Source organism: Bidens hawaiensis, unplaced genomic scaffold (genome assembly GCF_021521415.1).
Source record: "Bidens hawaiensis isolate Kalapana, Puna unplaced genomic scaffold, B.hawaiensis_p1.1 tig00000978_1, whole genome shotgun sequence".
NCBI classification, from domain to species: Eukaryota; Viridiplantae; Streptophyta; class Magnoliopsida; order Asterales; family Asteraceae; genus Bidens; species Bidens hawaiensis.
In genome coordinates, this window is record NW_027491058.1 from 615,583 (window position 1) to 634,535 (window position 18,953).

An 18,953-nucleotide genomic window follows, 5' to 3' on the forward strand; every position below is an offset into this window, starting at 1 on the left:
CCCCCCCCCGCCTGGGTGGACGAATGAGGTCTCATGAGGGTTTAAAGTGAACTACACCCACAATGTTCCAAATACAACAAAATATACACGTACCTGGATTAACCACAACAAAAAGCACACGAAAGCACTCTGGGTAGCTTAATTGAAACCTCGTATTCTATCAAAAACCTTATCGAACATATCAAAATTCCAATTTTTTCAGTGTGGTATCCCCACACTTAACTTTTGCTATGATGGTACGCTTGAAATACATTTAGTAATATACAAACTAAAACAAAATGCAAAATAAAAATATACAAAAATGTACAATTACCACCCTTTTGAAAATTTTATGACATTCAAGGTGGGCGGCTGGCCCGCTCCTGTGAAGCCTCCTAGTTACTTGCACGCTCCTCCTCAACCGGTTGCTCCCAACCGTTTAGCACGCTAGAAACCGGCCCAAACATTGCCAACCTCCTTTTTTCATCACATTCAGGTGGTTTCTTTACCTCTTTCTTTCTCGTCTTCTTTCTCTTTCTTGATATTGCTTCCTCGACATCTCTTACCCCATGCAATATCTCATTCTATCCTTTCACCTCCATGCTACCCTTTAGCTCATTCTCGACAGTCATGAAACATTCCTCTTTCGTGTGATCCTTGCTCAAGGATACATATTTGTTAACAAGAGGGTTAGTAACATTTTCAAACAATGATAACCGTTTATCACAGTCTCCACACTTGATTCCCAATACTCCCTTAACAGAATCAAGTACTGCATGTGCTATGACAAGGAATGGCCTACCCAATATGACTTGTGATTGTGTATTATTCACACGTTTAGTATAGTCAGGTACAAGAGAGTCAACTGGGTAGCAAAATTCCTCCACCTGAACCATTACATTAGTCACCATGCCCCGAGGGAGTGTATGAGTTTGATCCGCCAATGCCACGATGGTGTTTACCCTTTCTAACGGACCAAATTCATATTGATCATATAAACTACCGGGCATGATACTAACACATGCTCCAAGATCTAGAACTGCCTGATCCGTGTTAATTTCTCCAATATGGATTGATATAAGTGGCACTCCTGGGTCTTGGAGTTTAGTTGGGGTGATATTATTTTTTACCTTATGTTAGTTAATTTACCCATTAAACATTTATCACATGAACAATTTTCATTAAAAGATGTTTCATTTGTTTTTAATTCTGAATTGTTTTGGAATTTTTTTCATTTTGACCAACACAATCACTCTCATTACTAACATCTTCCACCACTCCCTCAATAAAACGTGGTGATAAATCAACTTCAAGACTAGAAATCTTCAAAGTTATGTAAAAGACTTACCGCATTGATATGCATCTTCAAGCTCGAGCTGAAGTGTTGTGGGTTGACTGTGGTATCGCTTGGTAACTGATCCACACTTTTCTACAACTTAGCCATGTTAGAGGCTAACTGACCGATCTGTTTTGCCATTGCTTCTGAAGATTTGTCTCGTAACTCGAACTGTTTCCGAGTGTCTTTCTAATTATCTGTCACTATCGTTAGCAAAGCATCCAACTTCGAGTGTATAGACTTGTCTAATTTACCCTAGGACCCTTTTTGTTGGTCCTAATTCTAGCCACCTGATGAACAGTTACCCTAATAACCATCTCTATAATAACCCCGGCTGCTATTCTTATTATACGAACCCTGCTGATAACCACCTTGACGGTAACTACCATGTTGTTTATTCTGGTTAGACCCCTGAAAATTCGGGTTTGACTGACCCGAAGAATTACCATATATGAAGTTTGGGTGATTCCTCGGACCGGGGTGATATGTGTTAGTCAAACCCCTGGCCTTTGGAATCCCCGTAAGCGTAGTTAGCCTCCTTATCGGGATCCTCTTCATCATCATCAAACTCGGGGCAGTTTTCTGCCTTGTGCACGAGTTTACCACAATCCTCACGATACGGGAATTTCACCCTGACTTTACTAACTTCTTTCTTTTTACCCTTATTTAACAACCCTAGTTCCCGTTCCAACTCTGATATTCTGTCCAACTCACTTACAACTGATTTTACCGATATGATGTTCCCTTGTTTCCTTCTTCTTTTTGCTGCTGCCTCTAACTTAGAATCTTCACACATAAACTCAAGATAGTCCCAGTCGTCTTCTTTCGGTTGGTTTAACAGTTGACCATTACATGAGGCTTTTAAGGGCTATCTGTCTTCGTATGTTAACCCATCCACAAGAACTTTACCAATTCCCACAATAGATCTGGTGGTGCGGGCATTTTCTGATCATCTGTTTAAAACAGGTAAATGTCTCGTGAAACGGCTCTCCCGGAATTGTGGAAAATGATGAATCTCAATTTGGGTCTCGTTTGTCTTCGACTATGAATAGTACTTGCTAAGGAACACCTGCTGTACATAGGTAACGAGTTAAACCAGTGTTTTACTTTGTCTTTCAATGAGAGCTGGAATAACCGTAACCATACCTCATCCTGGTCAAACGTACCATCACCAATTGAGCCACAAACAGCCAAAAATTCAGACAAATAAAAATACGGTCGTCCGAGGCCATCCCGTGAAAATGGGGAACGATGTAAATGTGAGACGACCATGTTTTAAATGTTTGTTGTCCAAGTATGCGCACCTGTGGGAATATCGAGGATACATCGTCTGAAATGGCTGATCTGAATCGACTGTTAACACCGTGAATCGGGGCTACATAATTTCTCCTTCACCCCTTAATTAACCGGACCACCTCTGTTTACCTAAATTCCATGGCCTTTATCAATTCTGTCGGCTTTGTTAACTCTCTTTCTCCCAATACCATTTCTGTTCAATAACCCTTTACCTCTCTGATTCACTGGTTCTTCAACCTCTTCATTCCAACCATCATTAAATTCAATTACCGGCTCAAACCCCTCATTCTTTAACATCTTCATCCAACCATCATCCCAGCCCAACTTATGATGTTGTACATCGGTAATGAGTTAAACTAGTGTTTTGCTTTGTATTTTAATGAGAACTAGAATAACCATAACTGAACCTCATCCTTGTCAAACGTACCATCACTAATCGAGCCAAAATTAGCCGAAAAATCAGAAAAATGTGAATAGGGGTCTTCTTAGGCCATCCCGTGCAAATGGGAAATGATGTTAATATAAGACGGCCATGATTTAAATGTTTTTTTCAGGTATGCGCACATGTGGGATTTTTGGGGTTGCACCGTCTGAAATGGCCGGTCTGAACCGAATATTAACACCCTGAACCGGGGCTACATAAATTTTCCTTCGCCCCCTTGATTAACAAGAGCACCTCACCTCTGTTGACCTGAATTCCCTGGATTTTGTCATCTCTGTTAACTTTGTTCCTCTCAATACCATTTATGTTCCTATTCAACAACGCTTTACCTCTCTGATACATGGTGTTAGGATTAAACGCACACACGAAACCGAACACGACACGAAAGCAATAAACGAACACGAGGATTTAACGTGGTTCGGTCTAAACTGACCTACGTCCACGGGTGGCAACTAGGTATATCTTTATTGAGTGACCAAATATTACAAGTACATAATGTTGTTTATATAGAGACTGAACTAGGGTTAGTAAATTATTATGCAAGAAATCTAAACCGGGCCGGGCTTGGGCCCGACCGCCCACACCCGTCTCCTCTTTTGACTTCATATAATAAACCGGGCCAACAAGGCCTACGAACCCAACAATCTCCCACTCGGAGGCCTTGAGTACTCTCGTCTGCACTCCTGATTGTACTTCTGTAATCTGAACATTAAACTTCTTCTAGTTGCCACCGCCTTCTCATCAATTAACCTGAAAGCCCGTTGAAGCTCCCCGGAGCTCCAACACGTCAGTCACAGCTAAAACTGCCCCTGACCCGTTCTCTGTCCCTACCGGCTCCCACTGAAACAAACTACCGGATCCCGAGATACTCTGAGAACAAACACTCTCCATATTCAGCAAGTAATTCACTGGAGAGACTTTTACAGCTGGAATACTGGTTTTCTTAATCCACTGTCGACCTGGAACTGTAACTGAAACACGACCTGTGCTCCCACTGTCACGATGTCCCCCAACTGATTTAACCTTCCTAGCTCGTTCATCCTGAATCTTCACTTTGGCTCTGGGTTTGTTACTTGCAAAACGAACCTTCTTCTGCCCACGAGATTCTGTGAACCGGATTTTGTCTTTCACCAAAACTGGATCCACTCCTTTCGATGACATGCCGACCATATACAATGAACCAATTTTCTTTCCACGAGCAACAACGAGATTCCCTTTGACTACTTTCCACTGCCCATTCCCGAACTTAACATCGTGCCCTTGGTCATCCAACTGCCCAACTGAAATCAAACGTTTCTTCAAACTTGGAATAACCCTCACGTCTTTCAAAGTCCAAGAAGTACCGGCTGAAGTTATCAAATCAACGTCTCCCATACCCGTAACCTCTAAAATATCATCATTCGCTAGTCGAACCTTTCCAAAATCCCCAAATTTAAGATTCTTCATCGTTTCACTACAGTGAGTGGCATGAAACGATGCACCAGAATCCATCACCCAAGCATCAACGCTACTCTCAACACTACAAACCAAAGCCTCATCACTACTGACCCCGTCATCTGTGTCGTCTTCTGTAACGTTCACCTCTTTCTTACCATTCGGACACTGATTCCTGAAGTGTCCTTTCTCTTTACAACCCCAACATTCAATATCCTTACGAGTCTTAGACTGACTCCTCTTCCTGCTCCCACTGCCTCGCTGTTTTCCCCTACCTCTACCTTCTGTGACTAGCATATTGCCTGATGATTCACCTGAACTTCTGCGTCTTGAATCTTCTCCCAGAATCAGATCTCGAATCCCATCGAAAGTAATATTTGTAGACGAACTACAAACTGCAGTCACTGTTTGCGACCAACTGTCGGGCAAAGAGGATAATAACAAGAGGCCTTGAACTTCATCATCAAACTTAATGTCAACTGACACTAAGCGGGACAAGATCGAATTAAGATTATTGATATGAGTTGTAACTGACCCACCCTCTTTCATTCTTGTTGTCACTAGCTCTCGGATAAGATAGACTTTATTCGCTGCCGAAGGCTTCTCATACATGTTGGATAGTGCGTCCATCATACCACGGGCTGTGGTTTCTTTCATGACGTTAAACGCCACATCTTCCGACAACGACAATGTAATACAAGCCCTAGCTTTCTTGTCTAACTTCTTCCAATCTGCTTCTGACAACTTTTCTGGTTTTTCATCCTCAAACACTAAATCCAAGTCTTTCTGACAAAGTAGTGCCTCAATCTGCATCTTCCACCAACCAAACTTCTGTCCGTCAAACTTCTGTATCGAAACCTTTCCGTCTTCTGCCATGGCAATGACTAAAACGAAAAACTGGATAAAACAGAGACAGACACAGCAACACGAGCCTGAACTTAACGATTGTTCTACTGAACTCTGTTAAAAAATCAACCTATTTAAACCGCAGCGGAAATACGAACTGTAAATCAGAAACCGAAACTTTAAACTGAAACGATAAACCTGACAAACGCGGTTGGCACTGGTTCTCCGTTTCTTTAACGCTTCTTCTGACTTGACAACGATTATTCAACTAAAATAGGATCTTGATTAACGCGTTCCTGGCTCGTACTTTGCAAAATATGATCTCGTCCCAAAGAAAATATATGAATTTTACCCAAATAATTGTTTATTGTCTAAAGTGCTAGGCCCTCTCAAAAAATTAAACAATCTGGATAAAGTTGGTGGCCATTGAACTCCCTTGTCAACAAAATAATATTGTTTTTCCTTGTCTTTTCCTAGTCTGGCATGAATCTCAAGAGAAAAATAATAATACAAACCCTTCTTTTCTTCTCTGTTCAAACGCCACTAGCGGAAACAAAAGAGACAACCTGGAATCGAACAATACGATGCTTACAGCTTTCAAACGGAACCAACAAAAAAAACGCAGATCGCGCGGGCTGGGTTTAGTAGCGGCGAAACGACGGCGGAAACCCTAACGGCGATCGGAAAACCGTAGGCGGCGGCGGAACCCTAGCGCAGTAGGGTGGCGGCGGCTGGATCAACGTGTTCTTCGCGTGATCTGAACCTAAGCTCTGATACCACTTGTTAGGATTAAACGCACACACGAAACCGAACACGACACGAAAGCAATAAACGAACACGAGGATTTAACGTGGTTCGGTCTAAACTGACCTACGTCCACGGGTGGCAACTAGGTATATCTTTATTGAGTGACCAAATATTACAAGTACATAATGTTGTTTATATAGAGACTGAACTAGGGTTAGTAAATTATTATGCAAGAAATCTAAACCGGGCCGGGCTTGGGCCCGACCGCCCACACCCGTCTCCTCTTTTGACTTCATATAATAAACCGGGCCAACAAGGCCTACGAACCCAACACATGGTTCTTCAACCTCTTCATCCCAACCATCATTAAATTCCATTACCGGCTCAGACCCCTTATTCTGCCTAATCCTCCAATCCTCCCCCATTACTTCCATCCTGACCCTGATCTGATTCATCCCATTCCCCGTCTTCTTCTTCATCCACGATGTACTGACATAATCTTTACCTTATATGTTTGGGCGTATTATGTGGGGTTGATGGTCCGGGTTGATTGTTGTTTCGGTTTTGATTTCTGGATAAGCGAGATGATTTGTTCGGGTTTGGTTGCTCCTTGGAATTTATTGGTGGATTTGGGTCGTTTTCGGGGCAGATCATGGTTGTTATTGTTATTTGGGTGGAAAGCATTGTCTTTATTGAGTGGGTTTTGGTTTCAGTTTTGATTCTAGTTTCGAATCCTACTCTCCATTGCTGATTCACTAAACTGTTACTACACAATCAACACACCCCACGTAAAATGGGAAAATAAAATAAAATAAAATAAAATATAAACTAAATTAAAATTAAAACTAATACTAAAATAAACACGAAAATCAAATCCCACAAAAACACTAAGCGCACTAAGTTCCCGGCGAAGGCGCCACTTTGATGACCTTCATTCGAGTCATTATGATCTTTATGAGAGAATCCTCTGTTTTTTCTTACCGCTCACTATCTCCAACACCAAAACACCAAAGCTAAATACGTCTGACTTTACAAAGAATCTCCCGTGAACCGCATACTCTGGTGAAATGTATCCACTGCAGTAAAGTAAACGGAATAAATTGAAATTAGCAATCTGTTTTTTTCTCTCTCTTTATGTCTGGGAAAATTAATGGAAAATATGTTCTAATAAATCATAGTTTTAATGTCCCAACCACTTTTTTGGTTATAGCAGCAATACCAGATCCTGCAAACTTTCTAGCAAGACCAAAGTCAGATATTTTTGGGTTCATGTCGTTGTCCAACAAAATATTACCTGCCTTGAGATCTCTATGGATAATTTGAAGACGGAAATCTTGAGGTAAATATAGAATAACTCGAGCTATCCCATGTATGATATTAAGACGTTTAGGCCATTCAAGCATTAAACTTCTGGTTTCATCTGTGGGAAGATAACCACATAATAATTTAATGTCTGTTGAGGAATTTAACAGCATTGCTACCTCCAATAAATGACATGTGCATTGAGATAGAAGTGAGTCAAACCGAATAGAATTTTGTCCTAGCTTTTATTAGCCATGTATTCATAAATCAAAATCATTTCATTTCCATGCACGCAGTATCCAAGAAGCTTCACAAGATTCCGGTGCTGAAGTTTTGCAATACATATGACCTCATTCTTGAATTCATCAAGCCCTTGTGTGAATGTTTTTGATAGCCTCTTTATAGCTACTTATTGACCATCTTCCAACACACCCTAATATAACAAGGTAATCTTTTCTAAAACTGATAATACCCGAATGCTTTAGAGATTGAAAATCAGTTACCTTGTAAACAGGACCATAGCCACCTTCTCCTATTTTATTATTGATGCTGAAATTATCTGTAGCCTTTGCTATTTTATGTAGGTTAAAAAAAGGCAGCTCATCCAGATATTCAATTTGAACATCTGTGTTCTTTTTATGAAGGGCATACCAGTTACTTCTTCCTTTCATGCGAGACTTCCTATTTTTCTTTATGCAAACATATGCTACCGAAAACAGAAGCATGAAAGATGATGAACTTGATATGACCAAGATGAGCGCCCTTTTCCATCTATATTGGGAGACCATGTTAACTTCGGTACTTAATGAGTCATGTGTCATTTTTTTACTAACAGTAAATTGCATTATATGGTACTTGTACTAGCATACCTGATAATTTGATAGCAGCCAACCTAACATGAAGATCTTGCCCATTTTGTGAGTACACTCGTACGTCAATCAAATCTCCAAACCATAGCAAGCGTCCAACTCCACCCGTGGTCGTGTTTGGATTTGCCTAGGCGGTGCACGAGCAAATATCCTTGCACGCTACCTCACATTCCTGGATACTCAAGCTGAAATAATACACGTTCTTTGTGTCTGGCAATTTCATGCTTGAAAACTTTAGAAATCCCTCTTCAGGCCCACAATCCAAGGCTCTGCTACGTGTGCATCCACTAGTCCAATTATCAAATCCTTTCAAGCACTTACAAGTAGGAAAAGTGGCTGTATTACAGCTTCCATAAGGGCCGCATAAACCATAGTTGTCACAATAATCTGCTGGTATGGTGTGATCTTGCATCCATTTGTGGTTCTGGTTATTTAGCCGTGAGATCTCAAGCTTGCCACTAGGATTCAGAGTAGAGTTGAATGAAATTCTTGTGAGATTAGAATTATACCGGAAATACTTCTCCTTTTGATGGGCAACCATATCTAATATGCACATATGAATAGAGGTATGCGTATACTTTGGCAAGCCTGCAAACTCTCTACCATCATACGGCCCGAATTCCTGTTTCAATAACAGAACTTCTCTTTATGTAAAATTGTGGATATCTGCACTCCTCCATGATGTCAAGTACAACTCTCTTCCTGTTATGAAATTCTTCCCCAATTTCATTCCTGATATCAAGGTATCTCCAGGGTAATCAAAACTCTGCCAAATGACATTACTCGCATCCTTAATTACCAAATTACCCGTATCCAAAAGTTGTGCTACGGGATGGCTATTTGTGAAGGAAACAAAGGAGGTGGATGATCAAATGGTCTTACCAGCACCATTAAAAATAGATAGGATCCCTTGGTTGTCCAACTTGACCATGCCCATTGTGTTTGTAAGGGGAGTTTCCCGGTTCGCCACCCATATAACCCTAGGAGGAGATGTGTTCTTAAACCATACCCCCAGGTATCGGTTCTTCGAACCACCTGGGCTAAAGAAACCGAGCTCAAACTTTTCATTCCCCGAAACGATGGTCTCACCATCTATGATATTTTTATACACAGGTATGGTGTCTAACGAAGTGCAAACTCTTAACATTATATGAGGGAGTAACGTTACTATTTTTTGATTCATATCGATTTCTTATAATCTACCTCAAGAATTATTTTTTTATTATAGTCAGATGAGGGAGTACTATTCTCATTAAACTAATTTTTATTAACATTTAACACAAACCAAACTATTTTCTCTACCACCTTTAAATTATTTTTTTTCTTTTTTAGTTAGTTATAATTTTTACCCCAACTAATTGAATTAAGTGCCACTCAAAAGTGATTAATTTACATCTTAAGAAAAACATTAAAACCTCTGGACCACATATGAAATGAATAAACGTGATATTTCAATATAAGTAAAACTAGTTTAAGGTAATTTTTTATGTACCTGGTTTGTAGTGGACGGGGAAACATTTACCACTGACTTCTTGATCAACTGATTTCGTTTACATCAATTTGGGTGCCTGAAACCGGGTCCACGGTTAAGAGTGAGATAGAGGACATAAAATCAATCAACAAGCTGAAAATTGTCGGAGACGTGAATTTTCTAAATTTTCTATTAACAGAAACCGGGTCCACGGTCTGCGAACAGGTGGGAGAGTCAGAGTCAGAGTCAGAATCAGAGATACATGGCCAAGGAAGAAAAGGGGTCCAGCAGAAGGTGGCGTTGAGACTTTTTATTTTGGCTTTTTAGTAGTTATTATTATTATTATTATTTAAGATTTTGGCTATAATAATAATATTAATCTTTATCCACTCCTGATGTCAAAAGTAGAGGTGAAAACGACTCGAGTTAATGTCGAGCGCAACTATACTTGATTTTGGCTCGTTTTGAGTTAAAAATGGTTCAAGCTTTGCTCATTTTGACTTGGGCTCAGCTAATATATTATGTTGTTAACTAATTTGTTATTATTTTCTTCGTAGTTTTAATTTTTATATATCACTTATATTTGTCATCATAATTTTATGTATATATATAATTACCATTATGTAGTTATAATATTATGTGATCGATGTCGAAAGAACAATCAAAAACATTTATAAAATACCTTTACTAGCTATGGCAAGTAATGTGTCGAATCCACAAGGAATCAGTGGAAAGTGCAACTGAAACTCAAGTTTTATTATAAAAATAGTTAAAATGGACAGACGATGTCAAGCAGTTTAGTTGATTAGTTTGTAAACAATAATATAAAAATAACCAAACTCTAGGGTTCGGGTTTTCAAGCAAGTTAAGGAATTGATAAACTTCTTTGGACGGTTTCTTATAAGATATGTAATCAAAAGACTTAACGATTGACTGTTGATCGTCAGAACTGAATCCGAACAGTTGACACGGCTAAATGAAAATCTATTTGATAATCGATTTTACTTGTTGAAACACAAAATCAATAATATGGTTAATGATAAACGGGTCAATGACGAAAGAACTTAATCCTAATTGTTGATGACCACAAATCAATTAACTAACAAAAGATTAAGTAATCAATTAATAAAAACCGTTTAAACACAAAAGCAAACACAAAGAATTGATCAACCGAATGACTGATCAATTATAAATCCAAAGTTGAAGTATAGAATAACAAAACCTAACATGCAACTCAACCCTACACCCGGAGATGGTTATGAAGCCTTTAGCCTAGCATCTCGATCTTCATGTTCTTGATGGTTGTGTTGAGGAATGATTTCATTGATTAATTTAGTGATTAGAGTGTGTTGTGATGGTGTAATATCGCCTCTAAGGAGTCCCACCACTAACTTAATATTGAATGAATTCGACCTTGGGGTTTAATGGCTTTATATATAGAAGAAAATCACCAAAATCCCCTTTTCCGTCAGATCAGGCCATAAGCTACGGTTGATGGACTCTGCCTTACGGTCACTGCCAGGCCAAAACACTGTTTTCTTCATAAAATCTTCATTTCAACTCCGTTTTCCTCCCCATTTGCGGCCACGTCTTCGTATTTCAATTCTCTATCATATCATACATCATTAATTTCATTTCCACTACATCATGAATGCTCCAACTTCACGCCTTTAAGCTTCGTTAAGCTCCGCACACCGGTAACCACAAAACGCACTCGAAGTACTCGTGTTCACAATATTTAACTAATTAAAACACACGAAATTAGACGCTTAATGCACATACTTTTATCCCCACATCATTATGGAAATTTGTATTTTTTTTAATAATCTCATCTTTATATAGATGTAGTAGTATGAAATCGTTAATCGAATGATTCTCATAAATATGAATGACTCATATATACATTCGTACATACACATACAAGAAATATCATCCACCCTGGAAGAACTCATTCCGGGGAGGAGACTCTCTCATAGGGATAAAACCTTAGATCTCAATCAAAATACACAATGCACTCAATGCTAGACAAATTAATAAAAACATCTATTTATCCTAGTCTAGCATGACTTGGTCTTCAATCCATCCACCCTTTGTTGAGACCAAACAATATATTTTTCACCCACATATTAATTCGATGCGTCGGTCTAAAATATAAGACCCAACAATCTCCCCCTTAAACGGATGCCATCGAATTACTTCCATGATTAACTCATAACCCGTTGTCTTCCCTTGAAATTCTCCAACGCACTTTAAGCGGCTTTGAAAGTCAATGATCAACATCACGTAACAAGGTCATCATAAAAGGAAATACACTTACTGTTATCATCAAATAATCTTCAATTTTTCCCGTTTGTGGTGTGGATGTTGAGACGGCAGATTCCATCCGATTACGTCATCAAGATCCTCCACATCTCTGAAAAACCTTGGATTATTTATCTAGATCAACTATTCCTTAACTTGAGTCTTTTACTTGATTTAAAGCAACCAATTTGCAATGAAATTCAAAGAATTTTACTCCCCCAATTTCATTGCAGTTATCTTTAACAAACGTGTCTTCAAATCAAGTGCGGGTGAAAACATGAGACTCTTTAATTTCAACAATCTTTGACTTGGTCGACTCAAGATGATCCGGAAAATCAAACATCTTGTTCTTGTAAGCACCTTGTTGAAGTTGTGAAATTTTAGGTGAATTTTGCCCAATTTTTGTTCAAAAATCTTCAAAAATGACCAAAATACCCCTCGTTTACCCGACATAGTCAACGGCCAAGTTGACCAGAAAAATCACTTCCAAACAGTCAATCATACATGGGAAAACATCTTTCATGTAGAACACATGGTCAAAAAGTCAACGGATAGCCGAGTATACATTCCTTTCTTCATCCTGGCATGTTTGACTTTGAAAGTCAACTGCATCAAATATCCAAAAATTTCTTCCAAAAACTTGAAATATTTCACAAACACAAACTTTCTGTTCACGAGCACACATATTTCCCTTCACGAGCATGCTAGGCCATAGTGATGCTTGTGAGTAAGAAGTGTGCTCGAGAGTAAAAAGATAGGAAGTGAGTAATCATGAAGGTTTTTCTTCACAAGCATGCTCGTGAGCAAAGGTGTGCTTGAGACACCATTCTAATTTTTTAAGTCAAAACAAAGTGTGCTCGAAAGATTATTAGTTTGGGGTAAAACATTACGTGCTCGAGGTCAAAACTATGTGCTCGGAGCATCAAAATACTTATCCTTTTTGCACCAAAACACTTGTAACAACATTGAAAAGACGAAACTGCCTCTGATGAAACTGTTTTGCAACAGCTGCAGTAGGAACATACTAAAATCAGCAGCTTGAATGAAGCTCGTTAATCAGCAACTTATCCACAATTTAAGCACTAAAATCAGCATTTCAGCAGCTCATTAACATCACTTTTTAATCAGCAAACAATCAGCTCGTTAACAGCACGTTAATTCAGAAAGTAAGCAACTCATTAACGGTACATTTTAATCAGCAATAATCAGCTCATTAACAACAAATAATCAGCTAGTTAACGATAGTTTTTAACAACACTTTTGGCATATTAATAGCACGTTTTAACAACAAAAATCATCCCCAATGTGCCCTTATAAACAAAATTGTGCAGCGACAGCAACTTGACCATTTTATCCCCCTGAAATCAACTCCAAAATTACAAAAGTGACCGTTGCAGCAGCAAACAGTTTGGTCAGCAGCTATGTACTAGAACACTTATATGTTCGGGCCCATTACACGCATTTCAGCAGCTTCACGCAGCAGTAAACTACCCAAACAAAAGACCTGTGCAGCAGCTTATATAATCTTGCAGCAGCAACCCATACAATCTGTAGAAAACTTACACCAACAACGAACTACTAAAACGCCCCTGCAAACAACTATTAAATGTTGGTTTATGCAACAATATTAACGTCAATGGCAAAATTCCAAAACTGCCCCTTGCAGATCATGTTGTAACCATACTTATATGTTAGAGAAGTGCATATGTGGTTGTAGATTAGGTTGTTTTAGAAGTGCAGCAGCAACTCACTAATTTCGAACTCAATTGTGCTATATTACGCACTCGGGAATAACATGCTTCATCAACAACTGTTCTGTGTGAAGAAACGTGTATCGACTTACTTGTATTCGATCTACGTTCCTCGGGTATGAGTGTGCTATATCACCGATGGTTTTCCGAGATACGAGTTCTTCCACCTACAAAACGAACAGCACCGTGAGCTTACCCCTCAGAAAGGGACAGAGGGGTCCTCTTTGGGGTAACCCTCCGGTGTGAGAATAAGATGTTGCAGGAGAAGATAAGAATGTGAAAATGAGTAAAGGATTCAGAATATATTTCTTGCTTGACCCCAACTGTGGAGGTGGTGTGGTATTTATAGTATTAGGGTTTCCAATGATTGGGCTCAGACCCAATTAGGGCCTTTTTGGCCTCCTCCTATGGCTTCGCGCCACGTGTACTTAGGAAACCTGGTGCTTTTTCATTGATTATTCTCTGACCAAGGTATTTTACCTAACCCATGTGCCATCACGTGGTGGCACATGGGTTTTGCTGAGTTGTCCACCCTTCATTGGCAGCTGTCAACATTAGCACATTCTTTATTCCTTAAAAGATACCTTCTGGAAGGTTGTCTGATGAGTACAATCATGGTTGTCCTTATCCTGATTTGGATTAGACTATTGTCTCATTTGTTGTGTTGTCCTTTATGCGCCTATCCCGGGGATGCGCAAGGTCTTCTCTTTATTCTCACGCGCAGATGTTTCATGCGCAGATGTGATATGCGTGAGCATGTGATATGCGTAAGCATATGTAATATGCGTGAGCATATGTGATATGCGCCACGCGCAGATGTGATATGCGTGAGCATATGTGATGTGTGAGCATATGTGATGCGTGAGCATATGTGATGCGTGAGCATATGTGATATGTGCCACGCGCATAGGTTTTGGCTTTGTGTCTTCATGACATCCTGATTTCAAGCCTCTTGTCTATATCTTGTAGGTTGACCCGACCCGCTCGATGTTAAGGCGGGTGCATACCCCTTCAAGCCCCCCAGTCTAATGTGTGTCTTGTCTCGCGCGAGCGAGGTAAGATAGATATTAGACTTAATAGTTTGCTCTTTTAACAGGGTTTGTCTTTTCTTTTTCATTTCTCATATGTGCGTTGCGCGAAATTCTATCCCTTTGGTTAAAACGAAACGTCAATGCACGTGGTTGGTTGATGCTGACATGCATCAGAGATGGAGACGTTATGTGTCAGACCTTTCGCGTGCTCGAGGTGCTACAGTTTCCTTTCACGTCTCCTCATACTGTGTCAGGAACACGTGTCGCGCTTATGTTGGCCTACGCCTGCGCGTGGGGGCGCATGAGCGTAGATCTGATTATTACTTGTTTCTCTTTCTCTCCCCTGGGCCTATAAAACCAAACCTTTTGAACGGTTTTTTCTTCATCTCCATTGTCATTTTCAGAGCTTTTGCTTCTTCAATTTACATTCCGATTAAGAGCCATTATCTTTGCTTCCAGATTTCCGTGCTTAAAGTAACCATATTGTTCGATTCGCAATTGTATGTCTGATAACCCAGACACCACAATTTCCCCTAGTAAAGGCCGTGTAAAATCAGTGGTTATGTCTACTTTGAAGAAGACCGGCAAGGGTAAACGGATTGCCGAGGCCTCGTCGGAGGAGGGAGGGAAGAACAAGGCGGTGAAGAGATGGGATGAGATTCCCTGCAAGTTGAAACAATCTGACTTTGATAAGCTTGTCGCCTCTCAGGGTTTTCTCCCTGAGTATGGCTGTCTGCTCCCGGCGACCGGGCAAACCACCTCTTTATACTCTCATTTTTTCACCCACTGTAATCTTCGTCTTCCAATGACGAGGTTTATAGGTGCGCTCCTCCAGTTTTACGGGATTCATATATCTTAGGTTCATCCCTGTGGACTAGTGCGCATGACTCATTTTGAGTTCATGTGCAAAGCTCAGCGCGAGGAGCCCACCTCTCGGCGCTTTCAATATTTTTATAAGCCGAAAATCCAAGATTCTTGGTTCTCATTCACACCGCGCAGTCAGAAGGTTAAGTGCTGCACTGTTTCCTTCAAAAGTCTTCATGACTGGGCTGAAAAATTCTTTTATATCAAGGCTGGTGTGATTCCCATCCGCATGACTATGCGCGCGATTACTTCCGCGCCCGCGGATGATGACGTTCTTAAGAATCCATCTGGCGCGTGGGTTAAGAAGTTATCTGCTGAACCATCCCCCGCTAGGAAAATTTGCGAGGAAGCGTTGGTGGGGGTTGGCATGAGCAAGAGGTGGATTGACAGCGGGACTGAGCATGTCATCCATGTTGATGGCTCAGGTGGGTTGTTTGTTCATTGCATTAATTTTGCGCGAGTATAATTCGTTTTGCTAATATCACTTGTCTTGTTTTATGCAGAAAGCAAGGAATACATCCACGCCGCCTATGACGAGCATACGGAAGGTGGCTCTGTCGCGCTGAGCGCTGGGGAAGTTGCTTTCCCTGATCGCTTCGATGATATGTTCATCCCTGTCGATTTAGAATTTTGTTTTTACAGCGATGCGCCTGGTAAGCCTTTGTATTTGTGCTTAGGCCCTTAGAGTACCAAATTTGGTTTTAACATTTCTGTTGCGCGTATTGTAGATGCGCTCGCTAATTATGAGTTGGAGCTTGTGGAAGAGGAAGTGGAGGAGGAAGAAGCTGAAGCGCAAAAACTCAAGCGCAAGGCTAAAGGCAAAACTGGCGCAAGGGCCAGTAAAAAACAGAAAAAAGATGATGCCTCTGTTGCCCAGAATCTTCCTCCTACTCAGGCGAAGGGACTTGAGAAAACCAAGGGTTTTACTTCCAAGTTTTCCTCGTCTTCTTTGCCTCAATGTGTGGACAGTCCTCCCGTCCACACGAGGTATGGTGCCGCCACCTCGTCTCTGCGTGCGGCGGACAAGGGAAGCGGTGTTGTGCCTGCTGTTTCGTCTTCTCCAACAGGTATACTTTGTTTATTTTTTGTGGTTTTATGAGCGTGATTCTGATAGTCATTAATGAAGCTTTGTTCACTCAAATGTTTGTAGAGCCGGCAACGTTGGTGGCTCAACCTCAGGCGCAGCAAGGTGCCGAGGCTACGCCGAAGGTTGTTTTGAAGTCCCCTGTTTTACCCTCGAAAAGGGGGAAAATGGACTTCATGGCGATGTTTAATTCGCGGACTGCGGTGCGCCAAGGTATTTATTGCGCTTTGATTGTCTGATTTTTTCCTTTAGTTCAAGTCATGAATCATTTCTCCTTGTTGGTTTTTTAATAGGAATTATAGCTGGCACACAAGCTGCTGGTGGAACTGCTAGCGCTGGCGCCGTTAGTTCTGCTCCTGCTCCAACAAGTACTGAATCTCCTCTCATTGGGATCACTAAGGAGCAGGAGACTATTTTACGCGCTGATCTAACAGCGTCAAGACCTCCCTCACCTCTTCCTGCGCGCAGCCCTCCTCGTGAGATTATTTTTGATTTTTCCAAGTCGCAGGAGAAGAGACCTGTTATAGAGGATGATGAGGAGATTAATTTTGAAGATTCTGATGGTGGCCGCGTAATCCCTATAGCGCCACGAGATTTCGTGGCGCAGCCTTTTTCTCATGGGGTGGGCAGGAGCTCGCCAGCTGGCGCTAACCTTTCTGCCGGTTCTCCGCAGGTATAAGTTTATTTTGCTCCGCTGTGCAGACTTCCAAATTAGTGTTTAGATAACTAAAACCTTTCTTTGCGTTGCTTTGTGTTTGTAGGGAGCCGATCACATATACCGCCCGAGCTGGAATATCACTGAAGAGAGCTCATTCCAATCCATGGGCGTATGTGAAGACTTTTGGGCTCACTCTGTTCCTCCAGCTGAAAGGAGGTTTCAAGAGGACCGCGCTCGCGTGGACTTGCTTAATGACCACCTTTTTGCTGGGTCTGCGTTCTTTGCTGCCTCCAAAGAGCTTCGCAATGATTATATAAAGGTACGTGATGCCCTTGCGGAGGCCAAGCAAAAGGCTAAGATTTCTGCTTGGAATCTTTCTGATGCCCGAGAGAGGGCTGAGAAACTCCAAGCAGAACTTAGCGAGAACCGGGCAAGTGCCAACGCTGCTTTTGTGAAGCACGGGTTTGAGCTGCAAGCTGCGCGGGAGAAGCTGCAAGCGGCAGAGGCAGACACGGCCAAGTACGCGCGTCGAGCGCGTGACCTGGAGTTGGAAGCAGAGGCGCGTGACCAAACTATTGCGCAGGTTAATACTGACAAATCTTTATTGGAGAGTGAGGTTGCGCGCCTGAAGAAAGAGCTCGATGCTGCGCGAGCGGAAAAGAATGAAGCCTTGGCGGCAGCGACGTCTGACAAAGAAGAGCTAAAACAAGCCAAGGAAACTGTTGAGTTGTTAAACTCTCAGATCCCTGCTCTTGAGACGTCTGTTTCTTCCCTCGCACAGGACCGTCAATGGCTGATTTCACAGGGTGTGACTCGTTGCGCTTATGCGATGAAATACTCAGACGAGTTTCAGACCCTTGTGATGGATTGTAATGCGGCGTCGCGCTTGGTGGGTCGAGCTGAAGGGTTTAAGGATGGTTATGAATATGGCATGCTAAAGAAGAATCCATCCGACTACCCTTATCAGCTCGAGGTTGTCTGCGCTGACATGGCTGAGGTGGGGGAGAAGTACCTGAATACTCCAATTCCCATCCTTGAGCAGGTATTTTAACCTTAATGAGTTTACTTGACTTATTTTCATAATCTTTTGTACTCATACTGTTCCTTGTGACTTGCAGATAGCCGCGCTTGCTGACCAGCCCGATCTTGGCGCTTTAAAGAAATTACTTGATGAATGTGAAGGGACTGGTGGCAGTGATGATGGCGCGGGCAACGCTACCTCTGCCAGCGGCTCTGGCGTGGCCAAAGGACCTACTCCTGACGCTATCATAATAGAAGACGACTATATTCAAGACGAACAGCTTGATTATGGTAAGTTTGGAGATGACGAGGAGCGGGCTGCGCCAGATGCTGAGGGAGGAAGTAATGATGAGGACGATGAAGAGGCTGATATTGATATAGAGACTTGAAAAGCCCTTCTTGTTTTTTTTTTTTTTTTTTTTGTATTTGGAGTTTTTACCTCATCATTTGTAAATTTGTAAACTTCTATGTTTGTGGAATGAAATTTTGTTTTTCCCTTATTCGCATCTTGCGCATTCCCAA

At 41.2% G+C, this 18,953-nt stretch overlaps 1 pseudogene across 1 annotated transcript; it reads right to left on the bottom strand.

Annotated features, from left to right (window-relative positions):
• Positions 1–1,805: 1,805 nt before the first annotated feature.
• Positions 1,806–12,476, bottom strand: LOC143549317 (G-type lectin S-receptor-like serine/threonine-protein kinase At4g27290; annotated as a pseudogene). Its single transcript, XR_013138121.1, has 7 exons — positions 12,470–12,476; positions 8,252–9,442; positions 7,886–8,175; positions 7,605–7,815; positions 7,263–7,500; positions 7,010–7,156; positions 1,806–2,101 (listed from the first exon to the last, which is right to left on the bottom strand). The product of XR_013138121.1 is annotated as a G-type lectin S-receptor-like serine/threonine-protein kinase At4g27290 (transcript).
• Between the last annotated feature and the right edge of the window lie 6,477 nt (positions 12,477–18,953).